Source organism: Crocodylus siamensis, chromosome 3 (assembly GCF_052110815.1).
Source record: "Crocodylus siamensis isolate JL-2025a chromosome 3, ASM5211081v1, whole genome shotgun sequence".
Classification (NCBI taxonomy): Eukaryota; Metazoa; Chordata; order Crocodylia; family Crocodylidae; genus Crocodylus; species Crocodylus siamensis.
This window is the reverse complement of record NC_143397.1, coordinates 204767187-204787844: the sequence shown is the minus strand read 5'-3', so window position 1 is coordinate 204787844 and position 20658 is coordinate 204767187. Positions and strand designations below refer to the sequence as shown.

Genomic DNA, 20658 nt, shown 5'->3' with positions numbered 1-20658 from the left:
TTAAACAGTTATAGAAAGGGAGCTTGAAAAATAATTCTGTCTTCAATCAAAAACTCTGCAACCCCCACTCCACGCCTTATGACCTAAAATAAGACTTGTGACATATATCAATATGGTTAAAGGCCTCCGACCACAGCTTTTATTTAAATTCCAGTTTAACTTGTAAACCAAACCAGAGGTTAAATGGGTTCCAGGCAACCAAGCCTCTTCAGTGCACAAATCAAAACTATGGGCCTTGAAGGCTCCTGAACATCTGTACCTATTGCAAACTGCAAGTCAAGGGCAGTAAACTCAAGCACTCAACTTAAACCGAGAGATATGGCATTAGGGATAGCTTCCAAGAACTGAGTAGCCCCTTCTTTTCTGGGTCTATGCTATAATCAAGAACATGATCGGGTGTGCTTGCCGGATGTATTCCTGATGTGACAATTGCAACACACAATCCCTATCAATTCCTGGTGTGAGATTTCTTTGCTTAGACCTTCACAATAGTTCACTTGGCCTGTTAGCTAAACTGAGCTGCAAAGCCTCCCACAACCCAGCCCTAAGCCTACTCAGTTCCTCCAGGAGCCTTCCAGGTTCCCAGATGCCTCATTCTCAGCCAGTGCCGTGAAGGACCCTCCCTTTGAGAGGCTCTTTTGAGAACCAGCTGGACCAGATTGCTGTGTTCTGCAGAGGCTTCTCTTCCAGAGTGGTGGTCAGACAGAACTCAGGTGCTGAATGAAACAGCATCTTGACTCTGCGTGATTTCTGAACAATATTACTGCCACGGCTATCTATTCCCTTCCTCTTCTGGTGTAGGTATTGGAAAACTCCTGTCTGCACTTGTCTGTGAAGGCAGATGAGTTGAAGAAATAGGGGGATTCTTACAATGACTAAGTGATCTCCAGGAACTAGGAATGATTCAGCATGAGCAACCCAGGCCCAGCCTAAGTCATCCTGACTTGAATGGCCTAAATAAAATGGCTTTATGTTCAGAAACACTAGACAGGCATAGGGCTTCTATTTGACGGAATGATAAAACTAAATCTGTGGTTGCAGCAGCCCCTATGGGCCAGATTCCAATATGCCTATTAGGTGCGTAATGGATTTAGATGCCAAAAATGTGATCCTATTTCAACCTGCTGCAGTCCCTGAAAAACACTTAATGTAAAATGTGTCCCCACCCTCTTTGCTGCTTGTTTTATGACTCGGTCTGCTGATGGTATATTTAAAAAGGAGCTATATTAATGGATTTTTAGTATTTAGGCAGGGTAGAATCCCTAGATTCCTAAGTCTGCATAGATGCCCAATAGGAAGAAAACAATCTGTGTCTAGGTCTCTGATGTGACCCATACTAGGTTTGTTACTTCCTCTAATTCTCTCCTTTTTGTGGGAAAAAGACTCTTCACTTGGCTTCTCATGAAGCGGGAAATATTCCCCACTCTATTTTTACTAAATAGCTCTTGACAAGCTGGGCAACAGCCTCAAATGAGGCTGATGAAAACATAAAAGATAGGGCAGGTGAGTCCTTGGTATCCCCTATCATGTGATGCACAAGTGCCAGATAATTAAGGGATAGTGTTACTGGTTTGGTAAGGTCTAAATAAACATGGGCCTCTTTAAGAGAAGCCACTGTTTAAGTTTTAATCTTGAAATTCTTGCTATAGAACAAAAGCATTTTTTTCAGAGTACAAATCTGTTATACTCTGTTTGCCTCATGCTGAAAAAGAAGATAAAAAGATCACATTTTGAAATTTTGTGACTCAAAAGCTCTCCTTCTTCTGCAACAGGGAATCTATTTTCTTCTCCTTTATTTCCTGTTCCGTAAGATTTCTGGGCAAATGGGTGGAGTTGTGCAGAAAGAATTTGTGTTGGTTAAACTTGACAAACTCCATGCTGGATTTTAAAAGCATGACTGGCAATTCTTATTATTCATTATTTGAAAATGAGTGGAGAGTCGTAGTATGAACATCAGAAAGGAGGCAACAGTCATCATCATGCACATGGGTCCATGTCAGAACCCGGAGAAGAGAATGCCAGTAATAAGGCCATAAAAAAGAGATAAAGGGTTAGATTCACAAGAGGATGTGACCATCCACAAAACATTGCTGGTGCAATAGTCTAAGGTGACATTACTGAGATGAAGGAGATTTTTGCTTAAACCTTGACCTTTCTCACTGATTTGGAGCAGGGACTTAAAATATAGCTGTTCATTTAATCAGATCAGTGTCAACACTATTGGGTTAGAGAGTTTTCTGAGGTGCATCTCCCTCAACCTCTTCTGATGTAGATGTTCCAGTTCCTGTATGTAATTAATTTCTCCAAGAATCAAAAAGAGAGAGAAAGTAGCTTTAGCATGATGATTAATATGCTTATCTTGGAGGGTGGCTCACCCAAGTTCCAGTTCCTGCTCCAATTAATTTTTAAGGCTAAGCTCCCTTCCCTGGTCTCTAGGATAGAAACTTGCAGTTCAGTTAGGGTGCTTATACATGTGAAACTATTACCATGGGTGACTGGTGCCTCCCAAGTCTGGGGGGCAGCAGGTCGCTAATGGGGGGGTCCTCTAGCGGCCGATCATCAACTGGGGGGAGGGTTCCCCAGTGGCCGATCGCTGAGCCTGGAGCTGGTGCTTCCAGGGGGGCACGGCCAACTCAGGAGGTGTACATGTACCTGTGTGCACCCCCTACACATCATCAGTGGCCATTACCATGTACACATGATGAAAATGTGGCTTAATGGCGTCACTCTGTACATGTGCAAGAGTTTTGAGGGTTTTAAATGATGTAGTTTAGTTTGCAGTGTTCCAAATTGCAATGATGAAGATGTCAGCTTGCTTCCTGGCTGTAGGAGAGGCAGGCAGGCTTTCCAGAAAAAAAGGATCAGGTCCTTCGCCACTTTTGCCTTTGGCAGGCTCCTGTGGCCAGCTGGACACTTGGGGCCACCCAGGAACAGCCTAGCTTATGCCTGGGACAGTGCAGGAAGGCAGCAGGAGGGCAGCTGGGTTTGCTGGCAATGGGGATGGAATATGGGGTGCTAGAAGCTTGGGTGGGCTGCTGGCTGGCTGAGTGCTGCCCCAGCTTGGAGGCACCAGATCCAATGCTTCCCTAAACCCACCTGGGCTTTCAGCGTCCCATACACCATGCCCAGCCTATTCCCAGGTGGCCCCAGCAATCCTGCTGGCTGCAAGAGCCTGCTGAGGGCGGATGAGGTGACGGGTGCAATCTTTTTTTTTTGGCAGAGCCTTCTCACCTCTCCTGCAGCTGCAGGGGGGAGGTGTGGCAAGCTGCTGGTAGGTCCAGTGGCCCCTGAGCTGTGAGGGCCCCTTGTTCTTTCCCTCTGTGACAGTGGTGTCCCCTGGGGCTGCCTGGGTGGGCTGTTAGAAGACTAGGTCCTGTCCCAGCTCAGAGGCAGTACCTGGCCTGATCCAACTCTTCCCTGAGCCCACCTGTTGGAAGCCTGCTGGCTCCTGCTCCCCAGGCAGACTCAGGGAACAGCTGGATTGGGCTGGGTGCTGCCTCCAAGTTAGAGCAGTACCTGGTTCACTAACAACCCACTTGGGTTGTCCCAGGGGTACTGACACTGTGGAGGAAAGGACTGGGGCCGCCTGCAGCTCAGGGGCCACATGGCCCACTGGCAGCTTGCCCCCCAGCTGTGGGAGAGGGGGGCAGGGTCTGCTAGAAAAAAAAAGAAAAGCACTGGACACCTTGCCATAATGAGATGAAAAATTGAAATGGTGGGTTTCAATTAAAAACCCACTGGTTTAAATTTTTAAAACCCTGAAGACTAAACCCGTGTCACAAGTACAAGTGCCCAGTCATTGAACTACTTACGTTGCAGCACCATCTGATTCACAACTATGTTAATATGACAGGCTCAGTAGTGTTTGCCAGACCCTTTTTACTCCAAAGACTGGTGATCAGTCATTGACTAAAGAATCTACAAAACAGCTCTTCAAAGAAATAATTATTTATTTCCCCCAAAGGCCTGGAGCAAGCAGAGAGAAAAAGGATAAAACAACAAAAGGCTTGTATACTTAGTCCTTAATCATATTCCACATGAACTTTCAGAGGGATGATATGGTGAAGAACTTTAACAGGCAATGGCACACACAAGTGAAGTTCCAAACATTTGCAACTGCCTGCTTTTGATTCCCCAACCTGAGCAGCCTGATACCCATTTACAGCTAGATAGACCAGGGGCAGGTTTCAGCGTAAGTCCAGAGCAAGACTTGAATTCATGAGCTGTCACCAGACTCCTTTACCACTCTGCCCTTGCCTCACTCTACCTAGATTCTACCTAATTTTATATGTTTTCTTGCTAGGTGTGGGTACGTTCTACTCAACCCAAACACATTGCTCCTGCGCTGGGAGGATCACACAGCCTCTGCGCATCCTCTGTTAGAGTGGTCTTCAGCCCGTGCTGGCCTTTCAACAACCTTATCTCCCTATGCCAGAAACTGTAATGTTTTTTTGATCCTAGGTTTGTGCCTGGTCAGAATAAACCTTGCTGGCCTAGTTCAAGCCAGATGTAGAGCCAGATCTTAATTAAGAGCTTTCCCACTGTTTTCTCAAGGATCCTTGCTTGTTTTCTGACTATTCTTTTTATTGCTATTGTTTTGTCTTCTGCTCGTTCTCCCCACAACAGCCTCTCTAGAGTTAGCACCTTGCATTAGGATAGCATCACACAAATAGAACAAGATCCATATAATGTTAATAAAAAGCAATACAGAAGACTCCCTCATTCTCTACAGCAACTAAGGAGATTTATAGATACATAAGGGTATAAACATGTACAATGCCATTAATGTCAACAGAGTTGCTCCTACTTACGCGAGTAGTTAATTTGATTCAGCGCACTCTTCTAGAGGTTGCAGTAATCCTGACACCCCAGAAAGTTCAAATAGAATAAATTGCAGGAGGCACAGGTGAAAGATGGAGCTCTGTGGTGACAGAGGGCTCAGAGGGGTATGTTAGAAGTTACCATATGAGCAGGGATCTCTTGGGAGTAATGCCCTATTTCTAATTGACAGCCGCAATTTTAGACCAATTAACTAGTACTGCCTAATCCTCACACTACTTGTCTCTCAGTCCTGCCCCAATTAGAAAGGGGACACTTATTGGGGGATTGTGACAATACAGACATTGCAGGTTGTGACAATGCAACCTGTTAGTTGCACAGGCATTGTACTTCAAGGAACTTCAAGCATTGCCAGCAGAACTTGCAAGCTGCACAAGGCAAATGATGATTCAAAACATTTGAATTGAGTGATGTTACAGCTGTAGCTTTGATAGTCCCAGAAATATTTGAGAGGCAAGGATATGGGGGGACAACATTAATTGGTTCAATCAATCTGGTTCAGTCAATTAGGGCTGTTTACCTGATGGTTTATAGGCCAGAGGCGGCCCCCAAGGACTTAATCTGTGACCCATGAGCTCCTGATCTAGACACTGCTCCATCCACTGCTCTTCTGCTGTAGCTGCCAGAGTCTTCAGGCACCCTCCTCCTCCTCCAGCTTCCTCTTCCTGCCTCCACCCCTAGGGGTGGGGTAGCCCATGGGGCCAAGGGAACCTGTGGCCAGGAGAATTGGGGGAGCTAAGGCTGCTATGCAGCATGGCAGAGGGGTAGCCACACAATGTGGCATAGTGGAGGGGCAAGCAGTGTGGTGTGTGTGGGGGGTGTGTGCCAGCATAGTGGGGGGCATGCAGTAGGGGGGGCATGCAGTAGAGGGGAATCATATGGTGTAGCATGTGGTCTATGCAGCATGCAGCCCAGGGGGGCACATGGCCCCTGGTCTCTGAAAGGTTGAACAGCCCTGCAATAAATAATGGTTTATTAATTTAGTAAAATATACCACCCCCCAAATATATGCCTCTCTCATATTTCCTGGACCATCATAGCTACATTATTACACATTATCACAATCCATGGAAACTTGAGGGCACAGAAATAAAAGTACTTTCAATTTTTCTTTTTCTTTTATTTAAAAGTAAACAGGAATATGAAACTCTGTTTAAAGTTGCAAAATTAAATTCTCTACGTCAGGGAATCCTCCAAATTAGGACTTCCCTTGTAACATTAATCAAGGCTTTGTTTGTAGCCATTTATTATAGCCATTGAGAACCAGCCATCACATGCAAACCCTTAGACAGATGGTTAAAGCCGTTATCAAATGACTGCAGTGCCTCTTGGCCTAAGTTTCAGTGATAAGCTACATAAGGTCTTACACTATCTACATTAGTCATTTGCATCAATATCAACTACACTGGTGGCTGGCTGCTAGTGTCCAATTCTTAGTATAGAGAAGTCCTAATCCATATTGTTTTTAGGGGTCAGGGTAGAAGCCCAGACTGGGAAAGGAAGGAATCTTACCTTTCAGTCCTCCATGTCCCCCGTGGCCTGAACATGTGACTACTTGAAACTTGCACTAGCTCTAAGGGCCTTGTTACACGTTGTACTTTGACCTGCTCAAATGGGGATTCATGTTTGTGCTAACTCAAATTTGGAACAGTCACACCTTAAGGCTCAAAACACTTTCTGACTGTCTCCTAACTGCACAGATGGGACTTGCCACAAGAAGGCTGGCAAGCAAGTGACAACCTAGGAGCTGTAGCTGTAAGTTGCCACTACAGGGCTGGTGAGCCAGGGTGGGTTTCTCTCTCTCCTCTAGGTGTGGGTTTGTGAGATGGGTTGGGTGGGGGCAGGAACATGAAGCTGTGAGGTGGCATTAATGGAATGGGAGTAGGTAATAAAATGAGAAGTGGAAAGGAAAAAGGGGTGGGGAAAGGGTAGGGGAATGAAGGAAGTCAGCCACTGGAGGACAAAATAAAAAGAAGTGAAAAAAGGAATTTGAAAAGAAATAATTTAAGTAATTTAAAGGAGGTCTAATGTTTTAATAAATTGGGACTTGGGACTGGGTGTGGGGCATGCTGGTTGTGCTTCCTGGGGTGGCTGGGAGATGGGAGCAGTGAGAGAAGGAGATTTTGGGGGAGCTACTGCTCCTGCCCTAGGAAGAAAGCCCAGCTCATGGGAACCCAAATCCAACTCCCTACCTTGTTCCCCCTATCCCCCTGGACCCATCTGTGCCCTGTGACCTAGCTAGTTGGCATGTGATCTTCAGGCTGTTTGCATGGCATTGTACCCCTAGGGATGGAAAGGTCACATCCCCAGGGGCAGGAGGGGGAGCTGGCTTAGCGCCAGAGCTGTCCCGTGGGCAGTAGCGTTCAGGGGGTGGAAAGATTGTCCACACAGAACAAGAGGGAAGGCACATTGCATCCTGCATCATGGAATGCTCTAGGTCTGCAACTTGGGTGGCTCATCTGTAGGGAATGGCCACACATTAATGGAACACAAGTTCAGTAACACTGATCAGAGATAAACCCGCCCTGGAGTGGCATAACTTTAAGCCACCTAAAGTGTGCTTAAAACTTGTTTCAGGTGTTAATGTATGGATAATCCAGGAGTTAAGAGCTCCAGGAGCCACCTAAAATTAATGTGCAACAAGGCCCTAACACTGATCAACATTTGAGGAGTTCACAGTGTAACGCGTAACAAGGCCCTCCCATTCTTGTTTCCCTTGTTTGAGATAACTGTTATGTTATTAATTATGTTACAAATCTGATCAATGTGACTGAGCTGAGAAAATGGCATTTGGGAAGTCCTGATTTTTAATCCTTGATTTGGCAACTTTAATATCTTTTTATTTATTTATTGTAATGCCAAAAATAAATATTTTATATAGACTAGATAATAGAAATGTAAGTATTCTTCAACTACATGCAGCAAAATACAGGTTCTATGATCTATAGGACTTTGTTCTGTACTCTAGCAAAAGAAGAGTCAATAATTTTATTTTAAGCAAGAATTCATTATGAATATCGACTGCAACAGAAATTATATATGAAACAGTTTTTTGCTGAAGTCAGTGTGAGTTTTGCTATTGACTTTAATGGAAACAGGATTGGGTCCACAATGAGCAGATCAACAAAAAATATCAAAAGTGTAATTCTAAAATGTGTCACAAAAATTGACCAAAATATGAATAAATCCTATCAGCCAAATTCTGGCTACTAGATAAGGGACTGGGCATACATGTTACATTTTTTGTGGAGAGTCTAGTTAGTAATGGCCCATGCACAGACTCCTATGGCCTGGCATTTTTGCCCACTGTAGGGATAAGACAGAGGAAATAGGCTGGTTTTAATTAACCTTGCTTCATGTTCACTATAAGCTCTGATCCTGCAAAGGTTTTTTTGTTCTGGGCATCTAACCAGAATGGGTCAACATTTTCCAAAATTAATCATCACATCAGCATTTTGAATTTTGATGAATGCATGTCAATATTTTGACAGGAATGTCTGTGAAAATGCTGTCCCTTTTCTGGTTGACATTTTGATGAAGAATTGTACAAATTCCAGTTTTTCATTTACATTAAAAAAAATTGAACTCCCAAAAGAGATACTCTAGACTATTTTTATGACAATTTCAGCCTGTTTTTGAGCAACTTGGCTTCTAATTCCTGAAGTGCTAACCCACTCCACCAGGATGCTCCTACCCTGTGCCAAGCATGGCTAGTTCCCAGTGTGACCTTTTTGTGAGTTGCTAGTGGAGGGGTAACACAGAGTTAGACCACATATATCTATACAAAATTCTCTGTATTTATAAAAAGTTTGGGACAAATCCAATCTTAGGTGTCAGAGAGTCAATTAACCTTCAAATCCTGGATTTCTGAGGCAGTCAGGTTCTAGTACATATTGCCTCTTACATACCACACCAGTAACAAAGGTATACATTTGTTATCTGATATTATGTGAATGTCTGTTGTGCCTCAAAAACAAGGAATGATTTAAAACCAAGAAATGACAAAAACGTAACTATACCCTGAGGTATATATTTAAAATACAATAATTGCTTATTTTGTGCTTTATTTAAGGCAAATCAAGATTCTAAGGCAAGCCAGAATTGTGCACATAGCTCTCTAAAGAGGAACTTCAATGTTCCAAATGTACTAGATATGATTTCTGAACTGAAAAGAATTTCCTGAGTGTCATTACTGTTTCTGCCTTCTCAGCAATCATAGAGGCTCACATCTATCATTTTCTTTGTTCTGTGAGAGACAGACTTCTTGCAAAAAAAAAAAAAGGAAAAGGACTGGAAATATTTACTGAGATGCAATGAAAAAATAAAGATGCAGTTTACATAATCCTTACATTTCTCACGTAAACAGCTTATAATATATAATATATACTATATATCATATAATTATGTGTAAAATAGTCATATGCTACAGATCTTTATGCTTCGACTCAATATCTTTCTATATTTTGAAATGTTAAGTTTAATATGCATCATACAAAATGGAAATCTTTAATTGTATGTACTGTAATCTGCTTTTAAATGAATGAATATTTCTAAATGGAATGTATGTTGGTTATTGGTCTTTATTATTCTGTGTTTCAATATACCAGACCATTCCACTGAAACATCTGATATACCTTATTACATTCATTTTCTATCAGATTTTCCCTGGGATTAGCCAAATCACTTTAAAGTTGCACGTGACTACATATGCGCAAGAGAGACCTTTCTTCTTTCAGACTCATTATCTATTTGCGATCTTACCTGACAATTATGTATTAATTCCTATTTTTGTAACCAACAAGATATTAATATGAAATCTTTTCTGTTTGTTTATTTTGTGAATTTGACAGCACGTTGTGTAATGGTAGGATCACTTCTGTTGTCAATGGCTAATTGTTTGGCTCACAATATAATATCAGTCATATAGTACTCTGGAGGGGACAGAAGAATTCATGTGCACCCAGTCTTCCCCCAGATCCTTTGAGATAATAGATAAGGTACAATGACGTATGGAAGTGGAGCAGGAAAGGTGTTTAATTTTGGAGGCATTTGCACCTGGAGTCAGAAACAGACCCTCCATCTACTTATTTGCTTTCTAGAAGCCACATCTTTAAAGGAACTCACATCTTACTCCTCACACATGCAGCTCAGCTGGCCAGTGCACAGTGATAGAGCACTAGCTATGCCTGGTGTCCACCTCTCATTGGCTCATTTAGGAGACCAGGCACTTTAAGGGCATACGTATGAAGTAGTCCCTGCACTTCCTTGAACACTTGAGCTCTTGCCAGCCTTAAATTGGGTGGAATGAGGAGGAGTGGATGCTCTTTATTTTCTTCCGATGCCCTCATATGATTCTAGAACTGAGCCCCACGTAAACTGTAACCCTAGGGAGATGCCATACCTGGTCTTTCTAAATCTTATTAAAATAATTCAGTAGTACTCCAAGGAAGGCAAAAGCTATCTTTATATTACAATGTATTTAATCACTACTAAAAAGATGATAGAAGAATTATGAAATTATTTCTGCCAGAGTGCCCCCAATAATAAAATAGTGTTGTGATACTATATTATTAATGAGACTTCTCCATCTAAGCTTAAACATGCATTAACCAGGATGCTTATATAGTATAGAAGCAGATCTATGTTGGCTGGCTTTCGAAACCAATCTTTCTGTATTAGGAACCAACACATCACTGTTCCTTCACTATCCCATGTGCTAGGAATGATGAGGAAATCCTTTTCCCGCTTTAACACTAAACTTTTCCAGGTAATTAAAATATATATTTCTTTATATCCAATAAATTCATTCTTTCTCGACAGTACAACAATGCTATTCCTAATCAAAGGTAACTACAGAACGTTCATGGAACCCTTACAATTATACATTTCTCTGGCATTTTTTCTAATATGGCACTTTTTTGTCGAAGTAGGTATGGGCCTGCTTCACTGAGAAAAATGTTGAAGGAAACAGTGTTTCTATCAAAAACAAATGACTTATGATATATCAAATACAATTTTTTTTCTCAAGTTAAAATGATAATTTCTGCAAAGGCTGTCACTGCTGAATTAGGGCCACCATATTTCACTGGTCTTAAAATGGAAACCTCTACTTCTCCACTCACCTTGCTTTCAGTACACTCAACAGTTTCTGAGCTCCAGTCTTAGCTGAGCATGCCTATGTGTGTGTTGGGGGGACAGAGTCCTAGAAAGCAAAAGCTGAGGGGCAGACGTACAGATTTATTGTAGGCCTAACTGGCTCTTCCAGCTCAACACTGATATCAACTCTTCTTCACACATACCAGAGTATAGTGGAGGCTAAAGTACTAAAGAAAAGTACTCAGCATAGGGTGACAAATGTCCTGTTTTCACATGTCCTGGTCAGTGGCATAGGGCACTTGTTGAGTGCCCAGGGGCACACTATTCTGCTGACCCCACTTGCTCCCCCTCTCACCAGATGTACAGTGTTGCGATGCTGCTCTGCCCAGCTTCTGTGGCTAGGCAGAGGCAGTGCAGGGTTTCCCCCATGCTTGTATAGGCTCAGGGGGGACGGACCCCATTCAGCTCACTCCATGCACCCCATGGGTTCCCCAGATACACTGATTTGTGCAGCACTGTTCTGCCCAGCTCCTATGGCCGGACAGGGGAATCCTGGCAACCACTCATAGTCAGCGCCTGGGGCAGGTGCCTCTCTTGCTCTGCCCTAATTATGCTACTGGTCCTTGTTGTCCCTCTGAAAACCAGACAAAATCCTTCATTTGGCAAACACTCAAAAGGATTGTTTAAAACATGCCTGTTCCAGTGAACATGGGACTTATGGGGCACATTCCCACATGCAGGGGCATGTGCTTACATCATGAAAAATACTAGTGACACAAATTTGCGCCACTACTTTTTGCCACACTGCACACCCCTGCATGTGTGCATTGTGGTGTGAGGCAAATTACCCTGCTTCGGGGAAACTGCCCTTTCCCTGCTGCTCCTGGCTCCCAGTGTGTTGAAAGAGCTGAGGGACCATTAAAGAAGTGGCGATGTTTTGACCCGCAGCCAAAGTGTCTCCTGGAAGGACCAAGCCTCCATGTCTGCCAGCACATGCTTCTCTCATGTGCATTGTGCTGCTTTTTTCACACTATTTTTTTTTTTTTGCTACCAGGATTTCCTGGTAGCAAAATTTGCCCCTGCACTGCAAATTTGGGTGCACTGCAAATTTGCAGTGCAGGGTACATTTTAATGTTCCAGGTGTGCAGTCTGTGGCACTGTAAAGAGGTCTGTGGCACCACAAGCCACACATGCCTGTATGTCTCGATGTGGCCATGGTCATCCTACGCTGAATACCTTCCTTTAGTATGTCAGTGCTCCCCCACCATACTCTGTTACGCATGAAGGAATCAGTGTTGGGTGGGTATGGCCTATGTCAGGGAGCAGCAACCTACGAAGACTGGGAGCTTTAGGTGGTGGGGAGCTTTGCCTGCACAGCAGCCTGGCAGCGGGAAGCAGCAGCAACAGCCAGGTCCTAGTGCTGGCCCAGCTTGCACCCAAGCTGGATCATTCCAGACCACCCCCAGAAAACATTGCTGACTCCTGGGCTATGATAAGTCTGTGTGTCTAAGTCTGAATGGTTGCCAACTTACTCAAATGAACAGTTAGGGATATTTATCGTGAGGAAGCCCTACACAGCACTAACAGAGCTCACTAAGCAGAATGTCATTGGTTATCTCAGACTCTCTGCAAAGACCCTGGAATCCCTCACGAAAGTAGATGAGGAATCATTAATACACCCCTCATCGCTCCATGTTCAGTCAAGGGGGAATAAGATGCAAGCATCTGAACCCATCGACAAACTGTGAAAGAAGGCGAGGGGAGTGATAGAAGCTCTTTATTGAGTTTCAGCTGGAGATGAGGAAGGAGGACCTTGGAGCCAGGGTCTGCAAAAAGGACATAAAAGACTGCATGAATACTTGCTCCACAAAAGAAACGAATTAGAGCAGGACTAAAAGAACAAGTTACAACATTTCAGTATAATCTACAGATCCGCTGCAACCCAGAGAAATCACCAAGAGTAACAGAAAACACCCAAGCAGCCACAAGCAGCTGGCATGCAGTGATTGAGTTTTCTGGCAACCTGGCCTCTGTCTTCTCCACTTTTATTAATCCTCCCTCCAACTGTGCCTTCTTCATTCCTGCCCTCAGGGCATAGCATCGTCTGTCCTCTGCTCTGCTGGTTTATCATTTGCACAGAATTGTGATGGGCTACATAGCCCAGAAGCCAGCTAAATACTGACACTGCCTTTTACATATTTAATTGTGACCACCTCTTTTCATTTGCTTGTATTACATATTTAATAAAATTAAATGTGGTTATGGTAAAAATGTAAAATGTGTCTGTGTTTGTGAACATGGAAACTATAATCATCAATTATTACTTGAACTGTGTTCCTGATTTCCATATTGCTGTCAGACTGAAAGCAGGCTCCTCCACACAGGGGTAACATCACAGATTGCATTGTTTAAAGCCCTATTTTCAATTCAGTGTAAAATGTCAGTTCTATATTGCTTTTTTATCCTATCCACAGCCAGATGTTTCTCTTAGCTTCTCATGCTAAAATAATGCTGAGAAGGAAGAGAAATAGATGAATTCTATTGCCTGTAGAGTGCGTGAGCTCAGATCAGAGCATTTCCTTCTGGCCTAAAAATCTCTCTGACTTTATGAGAGCACTTTTGCTCTAAAGGTATCTTCTCCATGGCCAAGTATTATTATTTTATTATTTTATCTTTATATTAGAGAACCTTGCTTGGAATCAGGACCCCATTGTGCAAGGCACTGTATAAAACACATTAAAGCCTCATTTATTTTCCCTACTAGGAAATGGGACTAGTATTTCAACAGGAGATTTTAAATGTGTTTGCTGCTAGGATATGGCTGATTGTAAAAGGCAGGGTGGAAGAAGGTGCAGAGACATTTGTGTGATAAATGGAGAGAAAGAGAGAGAGAGGGAAGAATTATTGGCAGAACACAGGAGGTGTGACGGGAGATGACATAATTAGACATTCAACATTCATACGTGGTTTTTTTTCCGTAAGGTGCACTATCTGTGTGTGCTGCCCACCACCTTTTTAACCACCAGGACCACAGAGCCTAATCATGACAGCTAGTAAGTCAACCCAAATAAAAGGCACTCAGAGGTCATGCGGTATCAGCACGTAGGGGCCTTGTTCTTATTTTACAGTTGCCACTCCAACCTCTCCCCTTGCTAGTGGGTGTGCTTCTAGGAACTGGCTGCATTCTTTTCAGACTAAAAGGATGTTGCAGTCAGTGCACTTCTCTGCTACTGAGCTCCAGGAAACACAGTGTCAGCCTGAGACACAATGTCCCCTGGAAGTCCTGGGCTAGGGACAGACATTACACATAAGCCCGTTTAAGTGATCAGAAACAGATTTAAACTTGTAACAGAACAGATATTCAGTGCACTGGCCCCTCCCCTCTGCTGTCTAGCTGGAACAGGGGCAGGGTGTGGCCAGATTCTGGCCTGCCATGGCCCCTGAGGCAAATTCCTACCTCTGTCCCATCTCCACCCCCCTCTGCTGGCAAACCCTGGGGACCACAGCTGGGGTTTGCCAGTCCCAGCCGCACCTCCATAGCTTGCCTGTAGCCAGGAAGGGATGGAGTTAATTCCTCCCTCTGTCCCCTCTCTCCCCAGGAGTCCCGGGGGGGTTTGGCTGCAGTCTCTGTGGCTTGCCTGCAGCCAGGCAGGGATGCACCTGTGAGCCCAGAGCTAAGACCTGCAGGACCAGACTGAGAGGTGGGAAGTGTTGAGAAAGACCTGACAATCATCACGCATGCTGGAGATGTAGTTAAGGGAATTTGCAGAATTTCACCAATGAATGCAGAGCTACATTTACATTAGAAAACAGAATGTGCAAAAGCTAGGAATATTTAAACAAAGCCTTTCTGAATGCCTGGCTGTAAGGAGACACGCTTCCCTCAGGATTAGTCAGACTAATTCTTGTCTTCCTGGTTTACATTTTAAGTTAGACTAAGTTGTGTATGCTGTGTTTTACTGGGCTGCATCTTAGCTTAGGTGAAGATTTTTGGTAGTTCCCTGTTGTATGCTTTGCAAATTGCTGTGTTCAATACATGGTTGCTTCAGAGAAAGGACTTTTCCCCCATCCCCACTCCTTAGTCTGGCAGCAGCTCCCCACTCTCCTCATCCCCGGCTGGTGGCTGGCATTCTGCATGTTGTGCTAGCCCCAGCTGGAGCCTAGCCACATCCCTTCGGCTCCAGAGGGGCATGGGGGTGAAAGCCCTGGAGGGTGTCTCTCTTTCCTGCCTTTTGGCAGTGCTTTACAGGCATGCTCTAGTGCCCCCCAGCTTCTGGCTTGAACCACTGCAGGCATGTGGCTGCATGTCCTGATTTAACAGAGAATGTCTGACCAGTTATTTATCAGTTTAAGCTGTGCATCTTAGATTAACCTGAAAAGAGTGAATCAATTCAGGCTTAGGCTTTTTGAATGTCTGTCCCTAGCCCCGATGTGCAGTGCAGCTCCGCATCCTCATGCAGTTCTGTGAATTATATACAAACCAGTCCCAGGAAGGAGCAAGAGGTTGGTTGACATACATAATTATGTATCCCTCCCTCAAAACTCCAGGGGAGGCTGTATATTCAGTAGTAGTAGTCTTACTGGAAGAAAACTGAAAATATCTGTAAATGATTAAAATGGGAAGAGAGAAACAGCCTTGAATATTCATTGTATATCATTACTGATTTATTTTTCCAGTGCTGCTCTTACTCATAGGACCAGATCTGACTCCCATGGACTTCAACAGCCAAAGTATTACATGCTGGGACTTAGCAATAATTATATTTGCATAAAATTAAAACTCTACATAGTTAGATTAAAGGAAATGCTAGGTGTGGTTAATCTGATCTTTTCTGGTATGCTGTCAAATTTTCAAAGCCTTCCTACATATTTAATGAACCAATTCACATGGTGTTTAAAATGATTTGCTTTTTTTAAACAAACCTTTACAGGTATTACAAAATGGATATGATTCTTTAAGAATTACTGTAGTAATTTGACAGATTCCTGAAATTTTAAGAGCAGTCTAATTTTTTTAGATTTTAACACTATTTCAATCAGGCAGGTTTATACGTTTCTCTGCAAGTGTGAGAAGCAGCATTTATCATTCTCATATATTCAGAGTGATTTAAACTTAAATAAATTATTTCATTGGGACACATTGCTCTGCTTAACAATAAGATAGATAGGGACAGATTTGATGTACAAGAAATTAAGAGATAAACAATATAATATGGCAACAAGTCTTGAACAAATCTATGGTTCACCTGTTACTATTGCTTACCTCAAAACTGCCTTTACTTTGCAATAACATTTTTATTTAAGACTTATTTTTAATGTAATATTTTAATGAAAAACAGTTCATCATACAATCTTTATGGGTAAAAGTAGAAAATTGCTGTAGTTTTTCATAAAACAAAATTAAACACTATCCTTTTATTTACTAAGCTAGATGAGTTTTCTAAAACATAGGGATTTTTAAAATAGTTATATGGCTAGGATCCAGCAGGCAAACCTGTTTTACTGATGGGGTCTCTACTTATCCAGTGTTTCTGTCATCAGTCTGACCTTGCAGCTTTCTACAGTGCCATTATACCCTGGGTGCTGGCTTATTTTCATACAGCAGCCCCCAACTACTTGATCCCACTTCATCTACTTCACGGACACAGACATTTGTTGGGCTTATTAGCTCAGCAGGAGCCTTATCATATTTTGTATCTGAGGCTGTTGGAGATGTCAAGAGATGGAAATGCTGTGTAGCTTTTTATCCTCCCTTCTTGCATTTTCTCCGAGAGCCCAACAGTGCAGTTGGATTCAATGCTCTCCTGCCACTAGCTGCTGAGATCTCTTTAAATATGTCTAGCTTTGCCATCTGTACCAATAACACTGCAAAGGCTTAGCCATGATTAGGCTGTCAAGATTTATTAAGTTAAAAAGTATCAAAGTTTCTTGCTGCAACCCCAGACCTTTTAAGAGTCCACCTTCTTTAGAATCCCTTCCCCCTCCCCACTATCACTATAGTCAATGTGTTTCGCTTGACCTTGACCAACATATGCACCCAGGGAACACTAATGAATTTGGGCCAATTCATCTTGGAACTCCAAATTTAATCAAGCTGACATGCCAGGGAAAGCAGACTGTAATTAACTCCTAGCATTTTAGGTAATTTGTAAATTTCATAAACTTAGTCTGATCTGTTTTTGTATAATTAAGCATCTTTTGTTTGTTTTCCAGACTACTGTGTTAAAATAATATAAGAACAGTAATTAAAAATAACCATTTCAATGAAAGACTAAATCTTTTTTTTTAAAGATAATTTCTCTAGGAAAATACGATGCAACCCAGCAACGTATGGAGCAGTCCCGTATTACAGAATAGCAAAGATGAACACATCCAACTTTATTATTTCTTTAAAAAAAATGACTCATAACTGTTTGATGTAATGTGTCTCATGTAAATGTATGATGACCTGAATAAAAATAGTGATGTGCAAGGTCCAGATTTCAGTGTAATTTGTTTTGGATGAATAAGAGATAGGAGCTCGTAAGGGAGCCTATTTAATATGATGATGATGATGATCTGGAAACACTCAGAGGCACCAGTCAGGATCAAGGTGCCATGGTGCAAGGTGCTATATGAACACAGGATCTCTTGCCCTGAGGTAAAATTATTTATCCTTCCTCATTGTATGTGAATAGTGTGCATCCAGATGAATGCGACTGTGACGCATGTGGCCCCACAAACATGTTTTCAGCACCTCATACCACACAGTCCAGTGTTCTCTGGGCTGCAAGGGCACGCTGCACTGCACTGTTATTCTGAATTTTGGATATCCAGGGGTCAGAAAAACCCATGGAAATAAAAAATTGGCACAGCACATGCTCGGGCAGTGTGCCCTGCTGAAAAATGGAGTCAGGGTGCCCAGAGTTTGCTGCGGCTGCCTACTAGGCTCTGCATGGCAGAATTGCTATGGCTGTGGTCCCGGGAGCCCCACAGGAACCCCAGCAATGCTGCTGAGGCCAGCACAGTGCTGACCCCAGGCTCCCCAAGCCCAGGGCAACTTGAGATCACCAAAGCATGTGTGGCATAGGCGTTCCCCAGGGACAAGTAGCTGCGGTGCAAGGTGCACTGCTGCTAGTTGCCCCTGGGGAACCAAACTTCCATGCATGTATGGAAATGCCCATGAGGTACTTTCCAATCCTTCTTTTCTATGTTCTGCACCACTCCATTACAGCCTCACAGCTGGCAACATACAAAGTGCATCCTGGGTGGTACCAGTTGTTAAAAGCAACTGGTGGAAAGCATGTGTGTGTTTACATGTGCTTTCTGGTGAGCTCTCTGTGGCAATACATGTCTTCTGTCTTTTGCAGAGCTGGTAGTGCTTTGCATAAAGAAAGACATTCTACAAATACTGGGGAGTTGTAAGTGTGAATTCATTAACAATTTTGCCAGGACACCTAGAGTTCTTCCAGCAAAATTATTTAGTATAGACAAGGCCTGTGTGATTTAGGAACCGAAGGCCCACTAAATGTCAATGGAATTAGGCACTTAAAATAAATTCTACCTCAGCTACTTGTGGTAAGTAATTACAGTGATGATAGTGAGAAGAGGAAAAGACTTAAAGAAATCAGCAGCAACACTTACTTTACTTTCCATATAGGATATACACCAAAGCAATGCAATTGTTAGGTCCTAGGGTTCCTGCCAAGAATCTATGCCTTTTCCTTTCAAATTACAATTCAGGCTTTTATCATTTTCATGTTGGTAATGAAGGCAAAGGGCTCCATAGAAGTTCCACCTTGTGCAACATTAAGCAGCCCACCTCTTAAGCAAGAAAACTTGGCAAGAGTTTATGTAGGTCTAATAAAAGATATCATCTCTACTACGAGTCCTAATGGAAATCTATGTACTCTTAAGGCCACATCCTCATGAGTGGGAATGTGCACTTTGAGGCACCACAAAATGCATATGGCACATGTAAAAAGGTTCACTATGCTGCCTATTTGCAGCATGGGGCCAAAATTAGATACCAGGGAATCCCAGTATCTAAACAAATGCGACAAAAAAGTGCACATGGCAGTAGTGTGTGTCACATGAAACCAGAGCCAGCCTGGCTTGGATCGTTGCCACTGTAGCCTTGGGAGGCCCCCAGGACCACAGGTAAGGATGCTGCGGCCAGCACATGTGCTGGCCCCAGCCTCTCCTACCCAACTCAGGACAGTTTGCTGCATGCCACAGTGCGCGTGCAGATGTGTCCCCCAGGGACAAATAGCAGAAAAACAATTATGTGCAGCTGCCATTTGTTCCTAGAGAAATGCATGTGTCATTATCATTGGGACATGACCTAATGGCTTATTCACATCACATTCCTTACCAGATGCAAATTTAGCCCCTAGTCCTTAAGGCCTTAACCACTAAGATGCTGGCATCAATTCAAGACATGCCAATGCAATGGTCACTTAGTAAAATGGCTTAAGCTTATGAAGCCCAAAGTCAAACTCTCAAAAGGTGCTTCATATATTGAATTTCTGACCAAAGAGATCAAACTGAGTCCACATATGATCATCCTTAATACATTATACAGAATTAGCCTCTCCAAAGTTACTAATCTTTCAACAATGATGAAAGCTTGAGGAAAAGTTGGAGGAGGTAAATAGGAAAAAGGGAAGTGATAAAAGGAAAAAAGACAGTCAAGCAATATCAGGTATGCCTAAGAATAGTGAAGGACAATAATCTTTTGGAAATATTTAATCAGAAAGGCAAAAAGGCCCTCCCAAGCCCGCTAACGTATAGTACTGGTACAGATAAGGCACACTACTTTCTATGGCCAACACTTCCCAGAGGAATGTTATGATGAGCATCATACCTGATTACCTTTTGAAACCCTGGCCCGAATGACCAAGGAGTCATTTAGAGTGAATTAAGTTGTGGCAATGCTTATACTTATATCTCTGGAGTCATTGCTAGATAACTACTCCACCATCACATATGAAAGAAATGTAATGCAGATGCTTAATTTGTTTTGGCCACTCAGATGATTATCATGATAAGCACATTACAAGCACCTATTTGGATAACTAATGTGCTTTATAAATGAATAATATCAGATGGGTCTCTGCCTGAGGAGTTTACAGTTTAAGGTCCTTGCTTTGTGCTGAGCTATAAAAGGAGCAAAGTGGGGGAAGAGTGAGACATGGCAAAGAGGTAGTATTAGGCAGAGCGGAGTGGGGATACAGATAAGCTTAATAGATGAGTAAGGTCACAGCATTATTTATTTATGTTGAGGTTCAGTGGTAGATTCCTTACCTACTACATGGGAGACCCAGGTTCAATTCACAGCGGTGCAGTCATCAAGGCACTGAATGTCTGGACTCGGTCTGGCCTCCGGATGCTGTCTCAATGATCTGAAGGTCTGAGAAGCCTCTACTTGTCCATACTACTGCCTAGATGTATGTGTCAAATGTCCGGGTGACCTCTCATGCATACACCGTGGTGCAGAAGGATCAACAGTTGCCTACTAATATATACATCCTTTCAGTTCCTTCTTTTGGTTATTTCTAATATGTTGAATATTTTCTTTAAACAGTATATGTGGAGCGGGATAAGAAGAAGAGATCAGGCAAAAGTGCTACCAGAAAATAGCAGTTAAATAAAAATTCTAACATTTTCCATACAATTTACAACAAAATAAAGTTGCACCATTTTTTTACACTGTTAGGATATACCTGACTGCAGGATTCATAT

The 20658-nt window shown here is 42.8% G+C and overlaps 1 long non-coding RNA gene across 3 annotated transcripts in view; it reads left to right on the top strand.

The window, feature by feature from the left end:
* LOC149869364 (uncharacterized) overlaps positions 1-20658 on the top strand; it is a 111282-nt gene that overhangs the window by 73482 nt on the left and 17142 nt on the right. For 2 of the 3 annotated variants that reach the window (XR_016441460.1, XR_016441461.1), the window contains one exon: positions 4304-17208. The exons of the other annotated variant lie outside the window; for it this stretch is intronic. This is a non-coding gene — a long non-coding RNA (uncharacterized LOC149869364). Of the gene's footprint in view, positions 1-4303; positions 17209-20658 lie in introns of those variants that run through there. 3 annotated transcript variants of the gene reach the window in all.